The sequence below is a fragment of the Oncorhynchus masou genome, chromosome 23, assembly GCF_036934945.1.
Source record: "Oncorhynchus masou masou isolate Uvic2021 chromosome 23, UVic_Omas_1.1, whole genome shotgun sequence".
NCBI lineage: Eukaryota > Metazoa > Chordata > Actinopteri > Salmoniformes > Salmonidae > Oncorhynchus > Oncorhynchus masou.
In genome coordinates, this window is record NC_088234.1 from 15,011,383 (window position 1) to 15,025,302 (window position 13,920).

General features: G+C 44.7%; 1 protein-coding gene across 2 annotated transcripts in view; it reads right to left on the reverse strand.

Annotated features, from left to right (window-relative positions):
- Positions 1-4,498, reverse strand: part of LOC135510370 (sterile alpha motif domain-containing protein 9-like) — a 28,146-nt gene extending 23,648 nt beyond the window's left edge. The window contains exons 1-2 of one of the 2 annotated variants that reach the window (XM_064931235.1): positions 4,477-4,498; positions 4,281-4,331 (exon numbers count right to left, since the gene is read on the reverse strand). The gene's annotated coding sequence lies outside the window, so the exon portion shown is untranslated. Of the gene's footprint in view, positions 1-4,280; positions 4,332-4,428; positions 4,451-4,476 lie in introns of those variants that run through there. The other variant, XM_064931236.1, reaches the window with a different exon arrangement.
- Between the last annotated feature and the right edge of the window lie 9,422 nt (positions 4,499-13,920).

A 13,920-nucleotide genomic window follows, 5' to 3' on the forward strand; every position in this document is an offset into this window, starting at 1 on the left:
TGGAAAGCCTTCCCAGAAGAGTGGAGGCTTTTATAGCAGCAAAGGGGGGGCCAACTCCATATTATTGCCATGATTTTGGAATGAGATATTCGACAAGCAGGTGTCAACATACTTTTGGCCATGTAGTGTATCATTTTGATATCTTGCATGGTCAGTCCTTGCATCCATAACTCTGTTCATGAATTTGAGAGTGGTTTAATTTATCCAGCCCCAACCCTCGGTTCAGGGGTGGGGAGTACTCTTTGTTATTGTTTCTACTGCTGATTGTCCCTTAAAGCAAGAAATGCATGGGCTGCGTCTCAATCCACCGCATCTGCCGATGTCGGCCATCTGCATGGGCTGCGTCTCAATCCACCGCATTTGCTGATGTCGGCCATCTGCATGGGCTGCGTCTCAATCCACCGCATCTGCCAATGTCGGCCATCTGCTTCTGCAGTGGAAGGTGACAGAGCTACAGCAGTGTTTGTCAGACCAGGAGACATCCGAAAATCGGTAATAGAGAACATTTGTAGCGTCCGAATAGTATGATAATAATATGACCCCACCATCGAAAGGTGAGACTCTCATGAACACGTACGTCGGTTGTTTTGATCTAGGATGCCATAAAGCCTCATAAGACTCGTCTGAAAGTAGCCCGGTACCAGTTAAAATAATGAATTGCATTGCAACTGGAAAGTATTCAGACCCCTTGACTTTTTCCACATTTTGTGACATTACAGCCTTATTCTAAAATGGATTGAATAAATAAACTTCCTCATCAATCGACACACAATACCCCATAATGACAAAGAGAAAACAGTTTTAAGAAATGTTTGCAAATTGATTAAAAATAAAACCAAAATACCTTATTTACATTGTGTGGGGAGAACAAGTATTTGATACACTGCCGATTTAGCAGGTTTTCCTACTTACAAAGCATGTAGAGGTTTGTAATTTTTAAGTAATTAATTAGCATTTTATTGCATGACATATGTATTTGATCACCTACCAACCAGTAAGAATTCCGGCTCTCACAGACCTGTTAGTTTTTCTTTAAGAAGCCCTCTTGTTCTCCACTCATTACCTGTATTAACTGCACCTGTTTGAACTCGTTACCTGTATAAAAGACACCTGTCCACACACTCAATGAAACAGACTCCAACCTCTCCACAATGGCCAAGACCAGAGAGGGTGTAAGGACATCAGGGATACAATTGTAGACCTGCACAAGGCTAGCTTGTTGAGAAGGCAACAACTGTTGGCGCAATAATTAGAAAATGGAAGAAGATCAAGATGTCGGTCAATCACCCTCGGTCTGGGGCTCCATGCAAGATCTCACCTCGTGGGGCATCAATGATCATGAGGAAGGTGAGGGATCAGCCCAGAACTACACGGCAGGACCTGGTCAATGACCTGAAGAGAGCTGGGACCACAGTCTCAAAGAAAACCATTAGTAACACACTACGCCGTCATGGATTAAAATCCTGCAGCGCACGCAAGGTCCCCCTGCTCAAGCCAGCGAATGTCCAGGCCCGTCTGAAGTTTGCCACTGACCATCTGGATGATCCAGAGGAGGAATGAGAGAAGGTCATGTGGTCTTGATGAGACAAAAATAGAGCTTTTTGGTCTAAACTCCACTCGCCGTGTTTGGAGGAAGAAGAAGGATGAGTACAACCCCAAGAACACCATCCCAACCGTGAAGCATGGAGGTGGAAACATCATTCTTTGGGGATGCTTTTCTGTAAAGGGGACAGGACGACTGCACCGTATTGAGGGTAGGATGGATGGGGCCATGTATCATGAGATCTTGGCCAACAACCTCCTTCCCTCAGTAAGAGCATTGAACATGGGTCGTGGCTGTGTCTTCCTGCATGACAACGACCCGAAACACACAGCCAGGGCAACTAAGGAGTGGCTCCGTAAGAAGCATCTCAAGGTCCTGGAGTGGCCTAGCCAGTCTCCAGACCTGAACCCAATATAAAATCCTTGGAGGGAGCTGAAAGTCCGTATTGCCCAGCGACTACCCGAAACCTGAAGGATCTGGAGAAGGTCTGTATGGAGGAGTGGGCCAAAATCCCTGCTACAGTGTTGCAAACCTGGTCAAGAACTACAGGAAACGTGTGATCAATTGCAAACAAAGGTTTCTGTACCAAATATTAAGTTCTGCTTTTCTGATGTATCAAATACTTATGTCATGCAATAAAATGCAAATGAATGACTTAAAAATCATACAATGTGATTTTCTGGATTTTCGTTTTAGATTCCGTCTCTCACAGTTGAAGTGTACCTATAATAAAAATTATAGACCTCTACATGCTTTGTAAGTAGGAAAACCTGCAAAATCGGCAGTGTTTCAAATGCTTGTTCTCCCCACTGTAGGTATTAAAACCCTTTGCTATGAGACTCGAAAATCAGCTCAGGTACATCATGTTTCCATTGATCATCCTTGAGATGTTTGTACAACTTGATTGGACTCCTCAGTAAAAGGCACATGGCAGCTCGCTTGGAATTTGCCAAAAGGCACCTACAGGATTCTCGGACCATGAGAAACATGATTGTCTGGTCTTATGAAAGATGTAACTCTTTGGCCTGAATGCCAAGCATCACGTCCTTGATGAGCGCTCAGGACCTCAGAATGGGGCGGAAGTTCACCTTCCAACAGGAAAACGAACCTAAGCACACAGGCAAGACAACGCATGAGTGGCCCAGCCAGAGCAAGGACTTGAACCCGATCGATCTCTGGAGAGACTTGAAAATAGCTGTTCAACGATGCTCCCCATCCAACCTGACAGTGCTTGAGAGGATCTGCTGATGTAAATGTAATATTTCAGTTTTTAATTTTTCATACATTTGCAATAATTTCTAAAAACCTGTTTTTGCTTTGCTATTATGGGGTATTGTGTGTAGATTGATGAGGGGGAAAAACAATTTAATCCATTTTAGAATAAGGCTGTAATATAACAAAATGTTGAAAGGGGTCTGAATACTTTCCAAACGCACTGTATATATGGAAGTAGTTTAGTGTCAAAAAAGGGGTTAAATATGGGTCACAAAATGTTTTCTATTAATTCCTGATCTTTCTTATTTCTCTCAGACACTTCAAAACAAATGTCCTGTTAGTCAAAAAACAATCTGGTCACGTCTCCAATGGATGGGCCTCTGCACACCCGCCTACAGTAAATCATTCAGACCAACGCCATAGACAAAGAATATAGGGAAGACACCACGATTTAGACTTCCTACCTTTAGGCTGCTATAGCCCACATATATATTTTGTTTGTCATTCTATCGTTTTCATGGAATTTTAGTGGTAATTAGGCCTAAATACACTGAACAAATATATAAACACAACATGTAAAGTGTTTGTCCCATGTTTCATGAGATTAAATAAAAAATCACAGAACATTTTCCATACTCAGAAATAATGTATTGCTCTCAAATATTGTGAACAAATTCATTTACATCCTTGTTTGTGAGCATTTCTTCTTTGCCAAGATATTCCATCCACCTGACAGGTGTGGCATATCAAGAAGCTGATTAAACAGCATGATCATTACACAGGTGCACCTTGTGCTGGGGACACTAAAATACCACTCTAAATGTGCAGTTTTGTCACAACACAATGCCACAGATGTCTGTTTTGAGGTAGCATGCAATTGGCATGCTGACTGAAGGAATGTACACCAGAGCTGTTGCCAGAGAATCCAACATCATTTTAGAGAAATTGGCAGTACGTCCAACCGGCCTCACAACCAGCCTCCATATCCACCTTCTTTACCTGCAGGACTGTCTGAGACCAGCCACCCTGACAGTATTTCTGTCTGTAATAAACCCCTTTAGTGGGGAAAAACTCATTCTGAATGTCTGGGCCTGGCTCCCCAGTGGGTGGGCCTTGCTCCCAAGAGGTTGGGCCACTGCCCTCCCAGGCCCACCCATGGATGCGCCCCTGCCCAGTCATGTGAAATCCATAGATTAGGGCCTAATGAATATATTTTAATTGACTGACTTAGTTATACGAACTGTAACTCAGTAAAATTGTTGAAATTATGGCATATTGCGTTTCTATTTTTGTTTAGTATAGTTTGCCATCTATGAACATGTTATTCAATGTGTTTCTATGGACTAATGCCAAATGCCTAATGCCAATGTTCCAGTGTTCGTGGAGACTACATTCACTGTAAAGGCTGCTTGAGTCGGCTCAACCACAAATTACCTTTATATTTCAAGTGCGCTATAGCACTGAACTTCAGCAATACAAATGTATACCAATACAAAATGGAAAATATTGGCATTGTCGTTACCTTTGTTTGTTTGAAGACGGTTCTATCCTTTTGTCGGAATCACAGCCGAATCTGCAAAGGAACGCATGATATCACAGTTACATTATCTGTAAAACTTCAGAGAATCAATTACTTTTTTTCTGAAATAAGGATAATCTAAAGGTACGACCTTTGTATTGTATACATGGTTTCTAATCATAGGTTGCTAAGTTATTACCTGTCTTGGCTCTTGAAATGCAATGACTGACCCTGGATGATGTGTCCTTTTATAGTCAAATTTGAGTTGAGCCACCCACATTCAAACCGGTTCAGGTTGATGTTTTCCCCCTGTGTAGTTAGTCTCTATGCATCAGTCTGTGCCAAGTTTCCAAGGTAAACTGTATGACCTGGACAAATTAGATGCCAGTGATGAAGATGTCATTGTTAACTTAAGTTACATTTCATTGTAAATGAAACCGAGTTGGATGGTTGTAAATGGCGCTTTGTTTCTGTACAGCAGTATCACAGGAGATGCATGAAGGTATACATGTATTTCCAACGAAAATATGAAAGTTCCTGACTGTATAGCTTACTGGAGCCACAGCCATATCAAGGGTACAAAATATGGTTCCCTGATCAATTTGTTATAATACTGTATTTTGTATGTTTTTCCGGGGACTTGGAAGATTATCCCCCACTGTGACATATTCAAATCAACAAACAAATTATTCTGTTGGATAAAATACACATACATAGACATTTTAGACCTGAGGGGTTTACAACAAAGCAGGATCAGTGGGTTAGCCATCTAATTTGACTACATATTTTTACATATTATCTTGTGGCAGATGTACATGTTACTTTTCCAGGAAATGCTGTGACAGAAAGAACACTGCAGTATGTGCCAAGTTCGCATTCCCAACCCACCTCTCTTAATCTTCACATCACTTCCGCAATAGTGGAAACTTATAAATCAAAGTCATTATGATGTAATAGGAATGTTAAGAGCACATTTTAACATTATGGGCAAGAATTGTATTACTCATCATTGTATTCTCTACCAGAAAGTTTGTTGGCCTTTGATATCATATAGGTTGATACATTGCTATGTTTTCATTTATAAAGCCTTTTTTTTTTACAAAAAGTCCCACTGTAGGCTACTAACCTCTTTGCTAAACTTTAGACATAGGAGTTACCACAGGGATGATTAACTCTGGAAATTCCTTTGGTCTCTAATGAGTTAGCTAGGTAAATCAGCTATTCGTTTTCATGAATCATATTTGTGGAACAATCTTTGAAATGTTCTTCCATTTGATGTTTTGGTGCCTCTGGGATATTCAGAAAGCTGATTGAGGACCTTATTACTGACGAATGTGTTTGTTTTTTATGACCCTGTTTTTCTTTCTGCTTACATTTTGTATTTACATTTCGATGTGTGTAGTTTCTATACTTGATGTAATTCAGGGCTCATCTCTAAAAGAGACCTTGGTCTCAGTACGACTTGATGACAAAATAAAGGTTCAATAAAACATGTATATATATTAAAAAAAATCTTAATGTGTCACGTTTTACCAAGGTGAGTGGAATCAGGCGCAGAGAGCAGGTTTCAGTGATTTGACAGTTTATTCTCCGGCGCACAAAAACGACGGTCAACCCAACACACAGGGTGAATAATCCAACACAGGATCAAAATAGACCGGAGAATAAACCACAAGTACTCCACCAAATGACATGAATACAAAACAATCCCGCACAAAACAAGGCCGGGACAACCTACTACATATAAGGACGCTAATAAACTAAAATACACACAGGTGAAACTAATAAGACAAAACAAACAGACAAACGAAAAAGGGATCGGTAGTGGCTAGTAGGACGGTGACGACGACCACCGAGCACCGCCAGAACAGGCAGGAGAGCCAACTTCGGCGGAAGTTGTGACATAATGAATGACTAAATATCAGTTGAAATAGAGTAGTTGTGGTCTACCCTGGCACTTATGAATGAATATGAATATCAGTTGAAATACAGTAATGAATGAGTGAATATCAGTTGAAATACAGTAATGAATGAGTGAATATTCATTGTATAACAGCAGGTCCATTCCAAGAGCAGACGATATACTGTGATATTTCTAAGGTTATTTCATTTATTCATATTAAATGGGGGGGGGGGTCTACTAAGCTAACATATGGAATTGTTTTTAAGACGGTCATAGCAAGGATCATTTAGCTATTTGATTTTGAATTTTAAGATGCTTTAAGTTATCAAAATATATATATATATTTGATGACACATTGAATTTGGCATTAATGCTGTTACCCATTAGAAACACATTGAATAACAGATTGAGGAAAATATAAAGGGAGTTTGTTCTGAAGTTTCTATGCTATATCTGAGCGATATAAGAAAGATCAGGAAACAATTTAAGTTATACTTCCATTATTTTTTTTACTGATACTGGGGACCTTCAGACGAGTTTTGTGAGGCTTGTGCTCATCCTAGAGCAAACACCATGGTCTCAGCTTTCCACAGAGGGGTCATATTAGTGTGTAGCCCAAACCGTTAGTATGCTACAGATGTTTTGTGAGATGAGAAAGGGCGATATTGGCGGATATAGTGGATTGAGACGTAGCCCATGAAAAAACAAACAGATATCTCTGATTTTGATGGGGATTTTATTATTATGTTAACTACATTTCTGCGTGGCAACTTTGACTGTGCATTTTAGTAAATTATTACGATTTCCGTGGGTCTGTACTCCCGATGTTGATGACTGGTTTCGTGCTTGCCAGTTAGCTAGCGGTCCATCTGGTTGAGGCCTCCAGCGCAGTTGAACATAAGACACACCCTGCTTCAGAAACTCTACATGCAGCTCGATGAAAGCACTAGCATTTCAATTTTATTTTCTCACTCTCTCTTTTGCACAAATGTTCATAAACAAAGACACATTCTATTTCTCTCTTTCTATCTCCCTTCCCTCTCTCTCTCTCTCTCTCACCGTCTGTAGGAGCTGGCATCTGATTGGATCTTCATCCTCACCATCGTTCTCTTTGACTTGGAGGGTATAAATACCCCCTAAAATAATTAGGACTTGATAGTATGTGTCACGACTTCCGCTGAAGTCGGCTCCTTGTTCGGGCGGCGTTCAGTGGTCGACGTCTCCGGCTTTCTAGCCATCGGCGCTCCATTTTTCATTGATCCATTTGTTTTGTCTTGTTCCCTACACACCTGGTTTTAATCCCCCAATCACACTGCATGTATTTATTCCTCTGTTCTCCCTCATGTCTTTGTGTGGAATTGTTTGTGTTACGTGTTAATTGTTGACGCACTAGACTGGTTTGCTTATACCGTGTTGTTCACGAAGATGTTTATTGTTAAATATAAATTATTGTGACTATTTTGCGCGTTTTGCACTTTTGCCTATTTGGCTGGAGGTTTTGACGCAGTGGCGTCCATCTGTTGGTTTCTTCTGCCTTAATAAAGTGTGCGCCTGTTCACACCTCTCTGCTCTCCTGCAACTGACTCCGCTCCCAGTATGCACACACCTGACAGTACGCTTTAATCTGACATATGTCTTTAACAATGCTCTGTACAAAAAGGTGTTTGTTTTACTAGAGTTTAGTAAGCTGAGCAATTCATAAATAGTTGTATTTTTATAATGCACATAGTTGAAGAAGAAACATGTCTTATTAAATCATACTGACAGATTTTTATGAGTATTACGGTATTTCTTTTACACAGATTTGTACTTGTTTGCATTGTGAAAATGTCCGACAGGATAAAAATGATGGTCATTAAAGTTATTATTTGGCATACCTTCACTGACAATAAATAAATGTTCCGGGAAAGAAGACCCTTCTGTCGAAAGCGGGGTGAGAGAGGATGGTGGGGGGACAGAGAGAGAGGTGGGTGGGGGGGAGAGAGTGAAGGGGGATGGTAGGGAGAGAGAAAAGTGGGTAGAGAGAGAGAAGGGTGGGGTGTAAAAGAGAGCGAAAGGGGGTGGGAGAGAGAGAGGGGGAGAGAGAGAGAGAATGGGATTGGATGGGGGAGAGAGCAATGGACGTGATTATTGTACAGAGAGATATAGGGTGAGGGGGACAGAGAGAGGTGGGGTGGGGGGACAGAGAGAGAGGGGTAGGGAGAGAAAGTGTGGGTGGGGTGTAACGGTTCTCGTCTGTCGAAGGAGAAGCGGACCAAAATGCAGTGTGGTGGTTATTCATGTTCTTTAATGAAATGAACTAGACATGAAATAACGAACAAAACAAAGAACAAACGTGAAAACCTATACAGCCTATCTGGTGAACACAAACACAGAGACAGGAACAATCACCCACGAAATACTCAAAGAATACGGCTGCCTAAATATGGTTCCCAATCAGAGACAACGATAAACACCTGCCTCTGATTGAGAACCACTCCAGACAGCCATAGACTATGCTAGATTACCCCCACTAAACCACACACCCAATACCTAACAAAACCCCAAGACAAAACACACCACAATAAACCCATGTCACACCCTGGCCTGACCAAATAAATGAAGACAAACACAATATATTTTGACCAGGGCGTGACAGAACCCCCCCCCCTAAGGTGCGGACTCCCGGACGCACATCAAAACAATAGGGGAGGGTCCGGGTGGGCGTCTGTCCATGGTGGCGGCTCCGGCGCAGGACGTGGACCCTACTCTATCAATGTCTTAGTCCCTCCTCCTCGCGTCCTCGGATAGTCCACCCTCGCTGCCGACCATGGCCTAGTAGTCCTCACCCAGAACCCCACTGGACTGAGGGGCAGCTCTGGACTGAGGGGCAGCTCGGGACTGAGGCAGCTCGGGACTCAGGGGTAGCTCGGGACTGAGGGGTAGCTCGGGACTGAGGGGAAGCTCGGGACTGAGGGGAAGCTCGGGACTGAGGGGAAGCTCAGTACTGATGGGAAGCCCAGCACTGAGAGGAAGCCCAGCACTGAGAGGAAGCTCAGGCAGGTAGTTGGATCCGGCAGATCCTGGCTGGCTGGCGGTTCTGGCAGATCCTGGCTGACTGGCGGATCTGGAAGAGTCTGACTGACTGGCGGATCTGGAAGAGTCTGGCTGACTGGCGGATCTGAAAGAGTCTGGCTGACTGGCGGATCTGGAAGAGTCTGGCTGACTGGCGGATCTGGAAGAGTCTGGCTGACTGGCGGATCTGGAAGAGTCTGACTGACTGGCGGATCTGGAAGAGTCTGGCTGACTGGCGGATCTGAAAGAGTCTGGCTGACTGGCAGATCTGGAAGAGTCTGGCTGACTGGCAGATCTGGAAGAGTCTGGCTGACTGGCGGATCTGGAAGAGTCTGGCTGACTGGCGGATCCTGGCAGACTGACGGCGCTGGCTGCTCCATGCAGACTGGCAGCTCTGGCAGCTCCTTGCAGACTGGTAGCTCCTTGCAGACTGGCAACTCCTTGCAGACTGGCAGCTCCTTGCAGACTGCCAGCTCCTTGCAGACTGCCAGCTCTGGCTGCTCCATGCAGACTGACAGCTCTGGCTGCTCCATGCAGACTGGCAGCTCTGGCTGCTCCATGCAGACTGACATCTCTGTCTGCTCCATGCAGACTGGCAGCTCTGTCTGCTCCATGCAGACTGACAGCTCTGGCTGCTCCATGCAGGCTGGCAGCTCTGGCTGCGCTGAACAGGCGGGAGACTCCGGCAGCGCTGTAGAGGCGGAAGGCTCTGGCAGCGCTGAACAGGCGGGAGACTCCGGCAGCGCAGGAGAGGAGAAAGGCTCCGGCAGCGCTCAACAGGCGGGAGACTCCGGCAGCGCAGGAGAGGAGAAAGGCTCTGGCAGCGCTGTACAGGCGGGAGACTCCGGCAGCGCAGGAGAGGAGGAAGGCTCTGGTAGCGCTGGAGAGGCGAGGCGCACTGTAGGCCTGATGCGTGGTGCTGGCACTGGTGGTACTGGGCCGAGGACACGCACAGGAAGCCTGGTGCGGGGAGCTGCCACCGGAGGGCTGGTGTGTGGAGGTGGTACAGGGTAGACCGGACCGTGCAGGCGCACTGGAGCTCTTGAGCACCGAGCCTGCCCAACCTTACCTGGTTGAATACTCCCGGTCGCTCTGCCAGTGCGGCGAGGTGGAATAGCCCGCACTGGGCTATGCAGGCGAACCGGGGACACCGAGCGCAAGGCTGGTGCCATGTAAGCCGGCCCAAGGAGACGCACTGGGGACCAGATGCGTAGAGCCGGCTTCGTGGCATTTGGCTCAACGCTCAATCTATCCCGGCCGATACGCGGAGCTGGCTGGAATATACCGCACCGGGCTATGCACCCGCACTGGAGACACCGTGCGCACCACAGCATAACACGGTGCCTGCCCGGTCTCTCTTGCCCCCCGGTAACCACAGGAAGTTGGCGTAGGTCTGCTACCTAGCGTCGCCATACTCCCTGTGAGCCCCCCCAAGAAATTTTTGTGGCTGACTCCCGGGCTTCCTTGCCAACCGTGTTCCTTCATAATGCCGGCTCCTCTCTCCGGCTGCCTCTGCTCTCCTAAGTGCCTCCACCTGTTCCCATGGGAGGCGATCTCTTCCAGAGAGTATTTCCTCCCATGTGTATCAACCCTTGCCATCCAAAACATCCTCCCATGTCCATTCCTCATTTTGTTGCTCCTGCTGCCGCTGTTGCTGTTGCCTGTTACCACGCCGCTTGGTCCTGTTGTGGTGGATGATTCTGTAACGGTTCTCGTCTGTCGAAGGAGAAGCGGACCAAAATGCAGCGTGGTGGTTATTCATGTTCTTTAATGAAATGAACTAGACATGAAATAACGAAAAACACAAAGAACGAACGTGAAAACCTATACAGCCTATCTGGTGAACACAAACACAGAGACAGGAACAATCACCCACGAAATACTCAAAGAATATGGCTGCCTAAATATGGTTGCCAATCAGAGACAACGATAAACACCTGCCTCTGATTGAGAACCACTCCAGACAGCCATAGACTATGCCAGATTACCCCCACTAAACCACACACCCAATACCTAACAAAACCCAAAGACAAAACACACCACAATAAACACATGTCACACCCTGGTCTGACCAAAGAAATGAAGACAAACACAATATATTTCGACCAGGGCGTGGCATGGGGAGTGGGGGTGGGGGACACAGAGAAGGGGAGTGGGGGGACAGAGAGAAGGGTGTGAGAGAGATATCATTGTAAATGCAACCCATATTTATGTTTACATATCTCCCCTTTTTTATTTGAACTATTTGCACATCGTTACAACACTGTGTAAAGGCATAATATGCCATTATAAATGTCTTGATTCTTTTCGATCTTTTGTGAGTGTAATGTTTTATGTTAATTTTGTATTGTCTATTTCACTTGCCTTTGGCAATGTAAACATATGTTTCCCATGCCAATAATGCCCTTAAATTGAAATTAAATTGAATTGAGAGAGAGCGAGAGAGGGAATGAGGACACTCTACAATGTACCATAGAGAATACAGTCATTGTGTTAAATATATAACCACTGAATAGCTACAGAAGCATGGATCAAGATCAATGTATCCAATCTCCTTCAAGACTGGACATAAAAATGTACTGATGTCTATTTCTCCCCTGGAGTTGTTGATGCCGTTTTTCTCCAGTGAGTTACCGATGCGGATCTCAGCACCATAAGGACAGCATTGTCCTCTGTTGGTGATGGTGACAGCTGTCACTCTGTACACATCCAGCAGGTCCAATCTCCACCATGGGTTGGTGTTAAATGCAGTGTTGCAGTGTAGCGGTTTCCATCGATGACTTTGCTTGGACTACACCACGAATCCCAAAGGGAAGATTGAGAGGCCACTCCTCTCAATGCCAAGTTGTTTATTTGAGTGGCAGAGACAGATTTAATAAACAGCTTTATTCATTAGTGCACACTGTAGTAATATGTTTTGTAACTGAAACCGTTTGGCAGGTTAGTTTAAGTTAGTCACTCCCCATTTTGGACATTTTGTTCCTTTTGATTTCTTAATGAATACACCTCAGATATACACATCTCCATCAAAGTTCCATCTAAACTGCCCGCGTACACTTCACTCAACGTTTTGGAGCAGTGGTCACCTAACGGACGATCGCGACCGACTGGTCGATCTCCAAGGCATTACTAGTCGATCACTAAACATTTATGTAAAAACCCAACGATAAAGCCTTGTGCACCTATTTTGATTTATTTGTCATGGGCTGTTGGTGGCAGGTGCACCCGATTCAGCTGCCCTGCGCACCGGGTAGGTGCTGTTGCTATTTTCAACCATTGCATGTGCCTGAAGGTACTAACTCTGCTTTCCCGGCGGGCCCAGAGAGCAAATCAAGTGCACTCTAAGGTCAACCACTGGCCAATCCGATGGCTCAGATTACCTTGTCTGCAGTAACATAGCAGGCATAAAATAAATCTACAGCGAAGTTGATACTGTGAGATTTCAAAACGTTGAAAACCACAACTAGAGAGAGACTGTCAATAAATACAGCAAAGAGATGCTGTGTTTGACTGAGTTCATGTTTAAGTTCTTACTCAGCAATGTCAACAATTTGAATTCAACACTTTTACAAGCCATAAAATGTGTGTTCTTCCTATTTTCACTCAGCGCGACAACAAGCACTGCATCAGTAATGATTGAGTAGGAAAGTGTATCTATGGGCTGGCATTGTTGTTATTATTAGCGGCTTGGGTCTTTTTTTAATATCGAGGAATATTTCACTTTCTCTGTTCATAGGTGTAACAACATGAATTTGTGCATGAGGCAGAAATAACACAGTACGACTCGAGTTTCGCCATCAGCTGCAAGATGGTGTCCCTTTTTGGTCAGTGTCAGCGGAGGAAAGGGAGATGGATCTTCACTTTCCATCACAGCCATGTGCATTAACCATCCATCATAGTCATGCTCCTCACCATCCATCACAGCAATGGGTCTTCACCATGCATCACAGCCATGTGCCTTCACCATCCATCACAGCAATGGGTCTTCACTTTCCATCACAGCCATGTGCCTTAACCATCCATCACAGCAATGGGTCTTCACCATGCATCACAGCCATGTGCCTTCACCATCCATCACAGCAATGGGTCTTCACTTTCCATCACAGCCATGTGCCTTAACCATCCATCACAGCAATGGGTCTTCACCATGCATCACAGCCATGTGCCTTCACCATCCATCATAGTCATGCTCCTCACCATCCATCACAGCCATGGGTCTGTGTTTTGGCAATCTTCACCGCTAAATCAGCTTTGCAATTGCGTTGGCTGTGATACAGTGATGATGTCACATGTTTAAAGTCCAACTTATCAGAACATTTTTGAATGTCATTCCAGAGAAGCTGGGGCCACTATCAGAAATAACAGTGTGGGCAATGCCATGTCTGCATAACTACTTTTTACAGCATTCAATGATGTGCTGTCAGTCAGCTCGTCGAGCTCTCAGTAGTCCGAGTATTAATCAAGTAATAATTGACTCCATTGTCTTAGGTGAGATGTTGACATCACTGGTGTGATCCACCTGTTCCAGGTCAGTTGTGGCTAGACCCCTAGAGTAGACCGTGGCTGGTGTTTGTATTTGTCTGTGCTCGTGGTTGATTGAGCTGTTCTGGACAGGAAGTCAGCTACATGTAGTCATTTGCATTGTTTGTATTGCACACAGAGTTGGTATCTTTGTAGCCTTAGCAA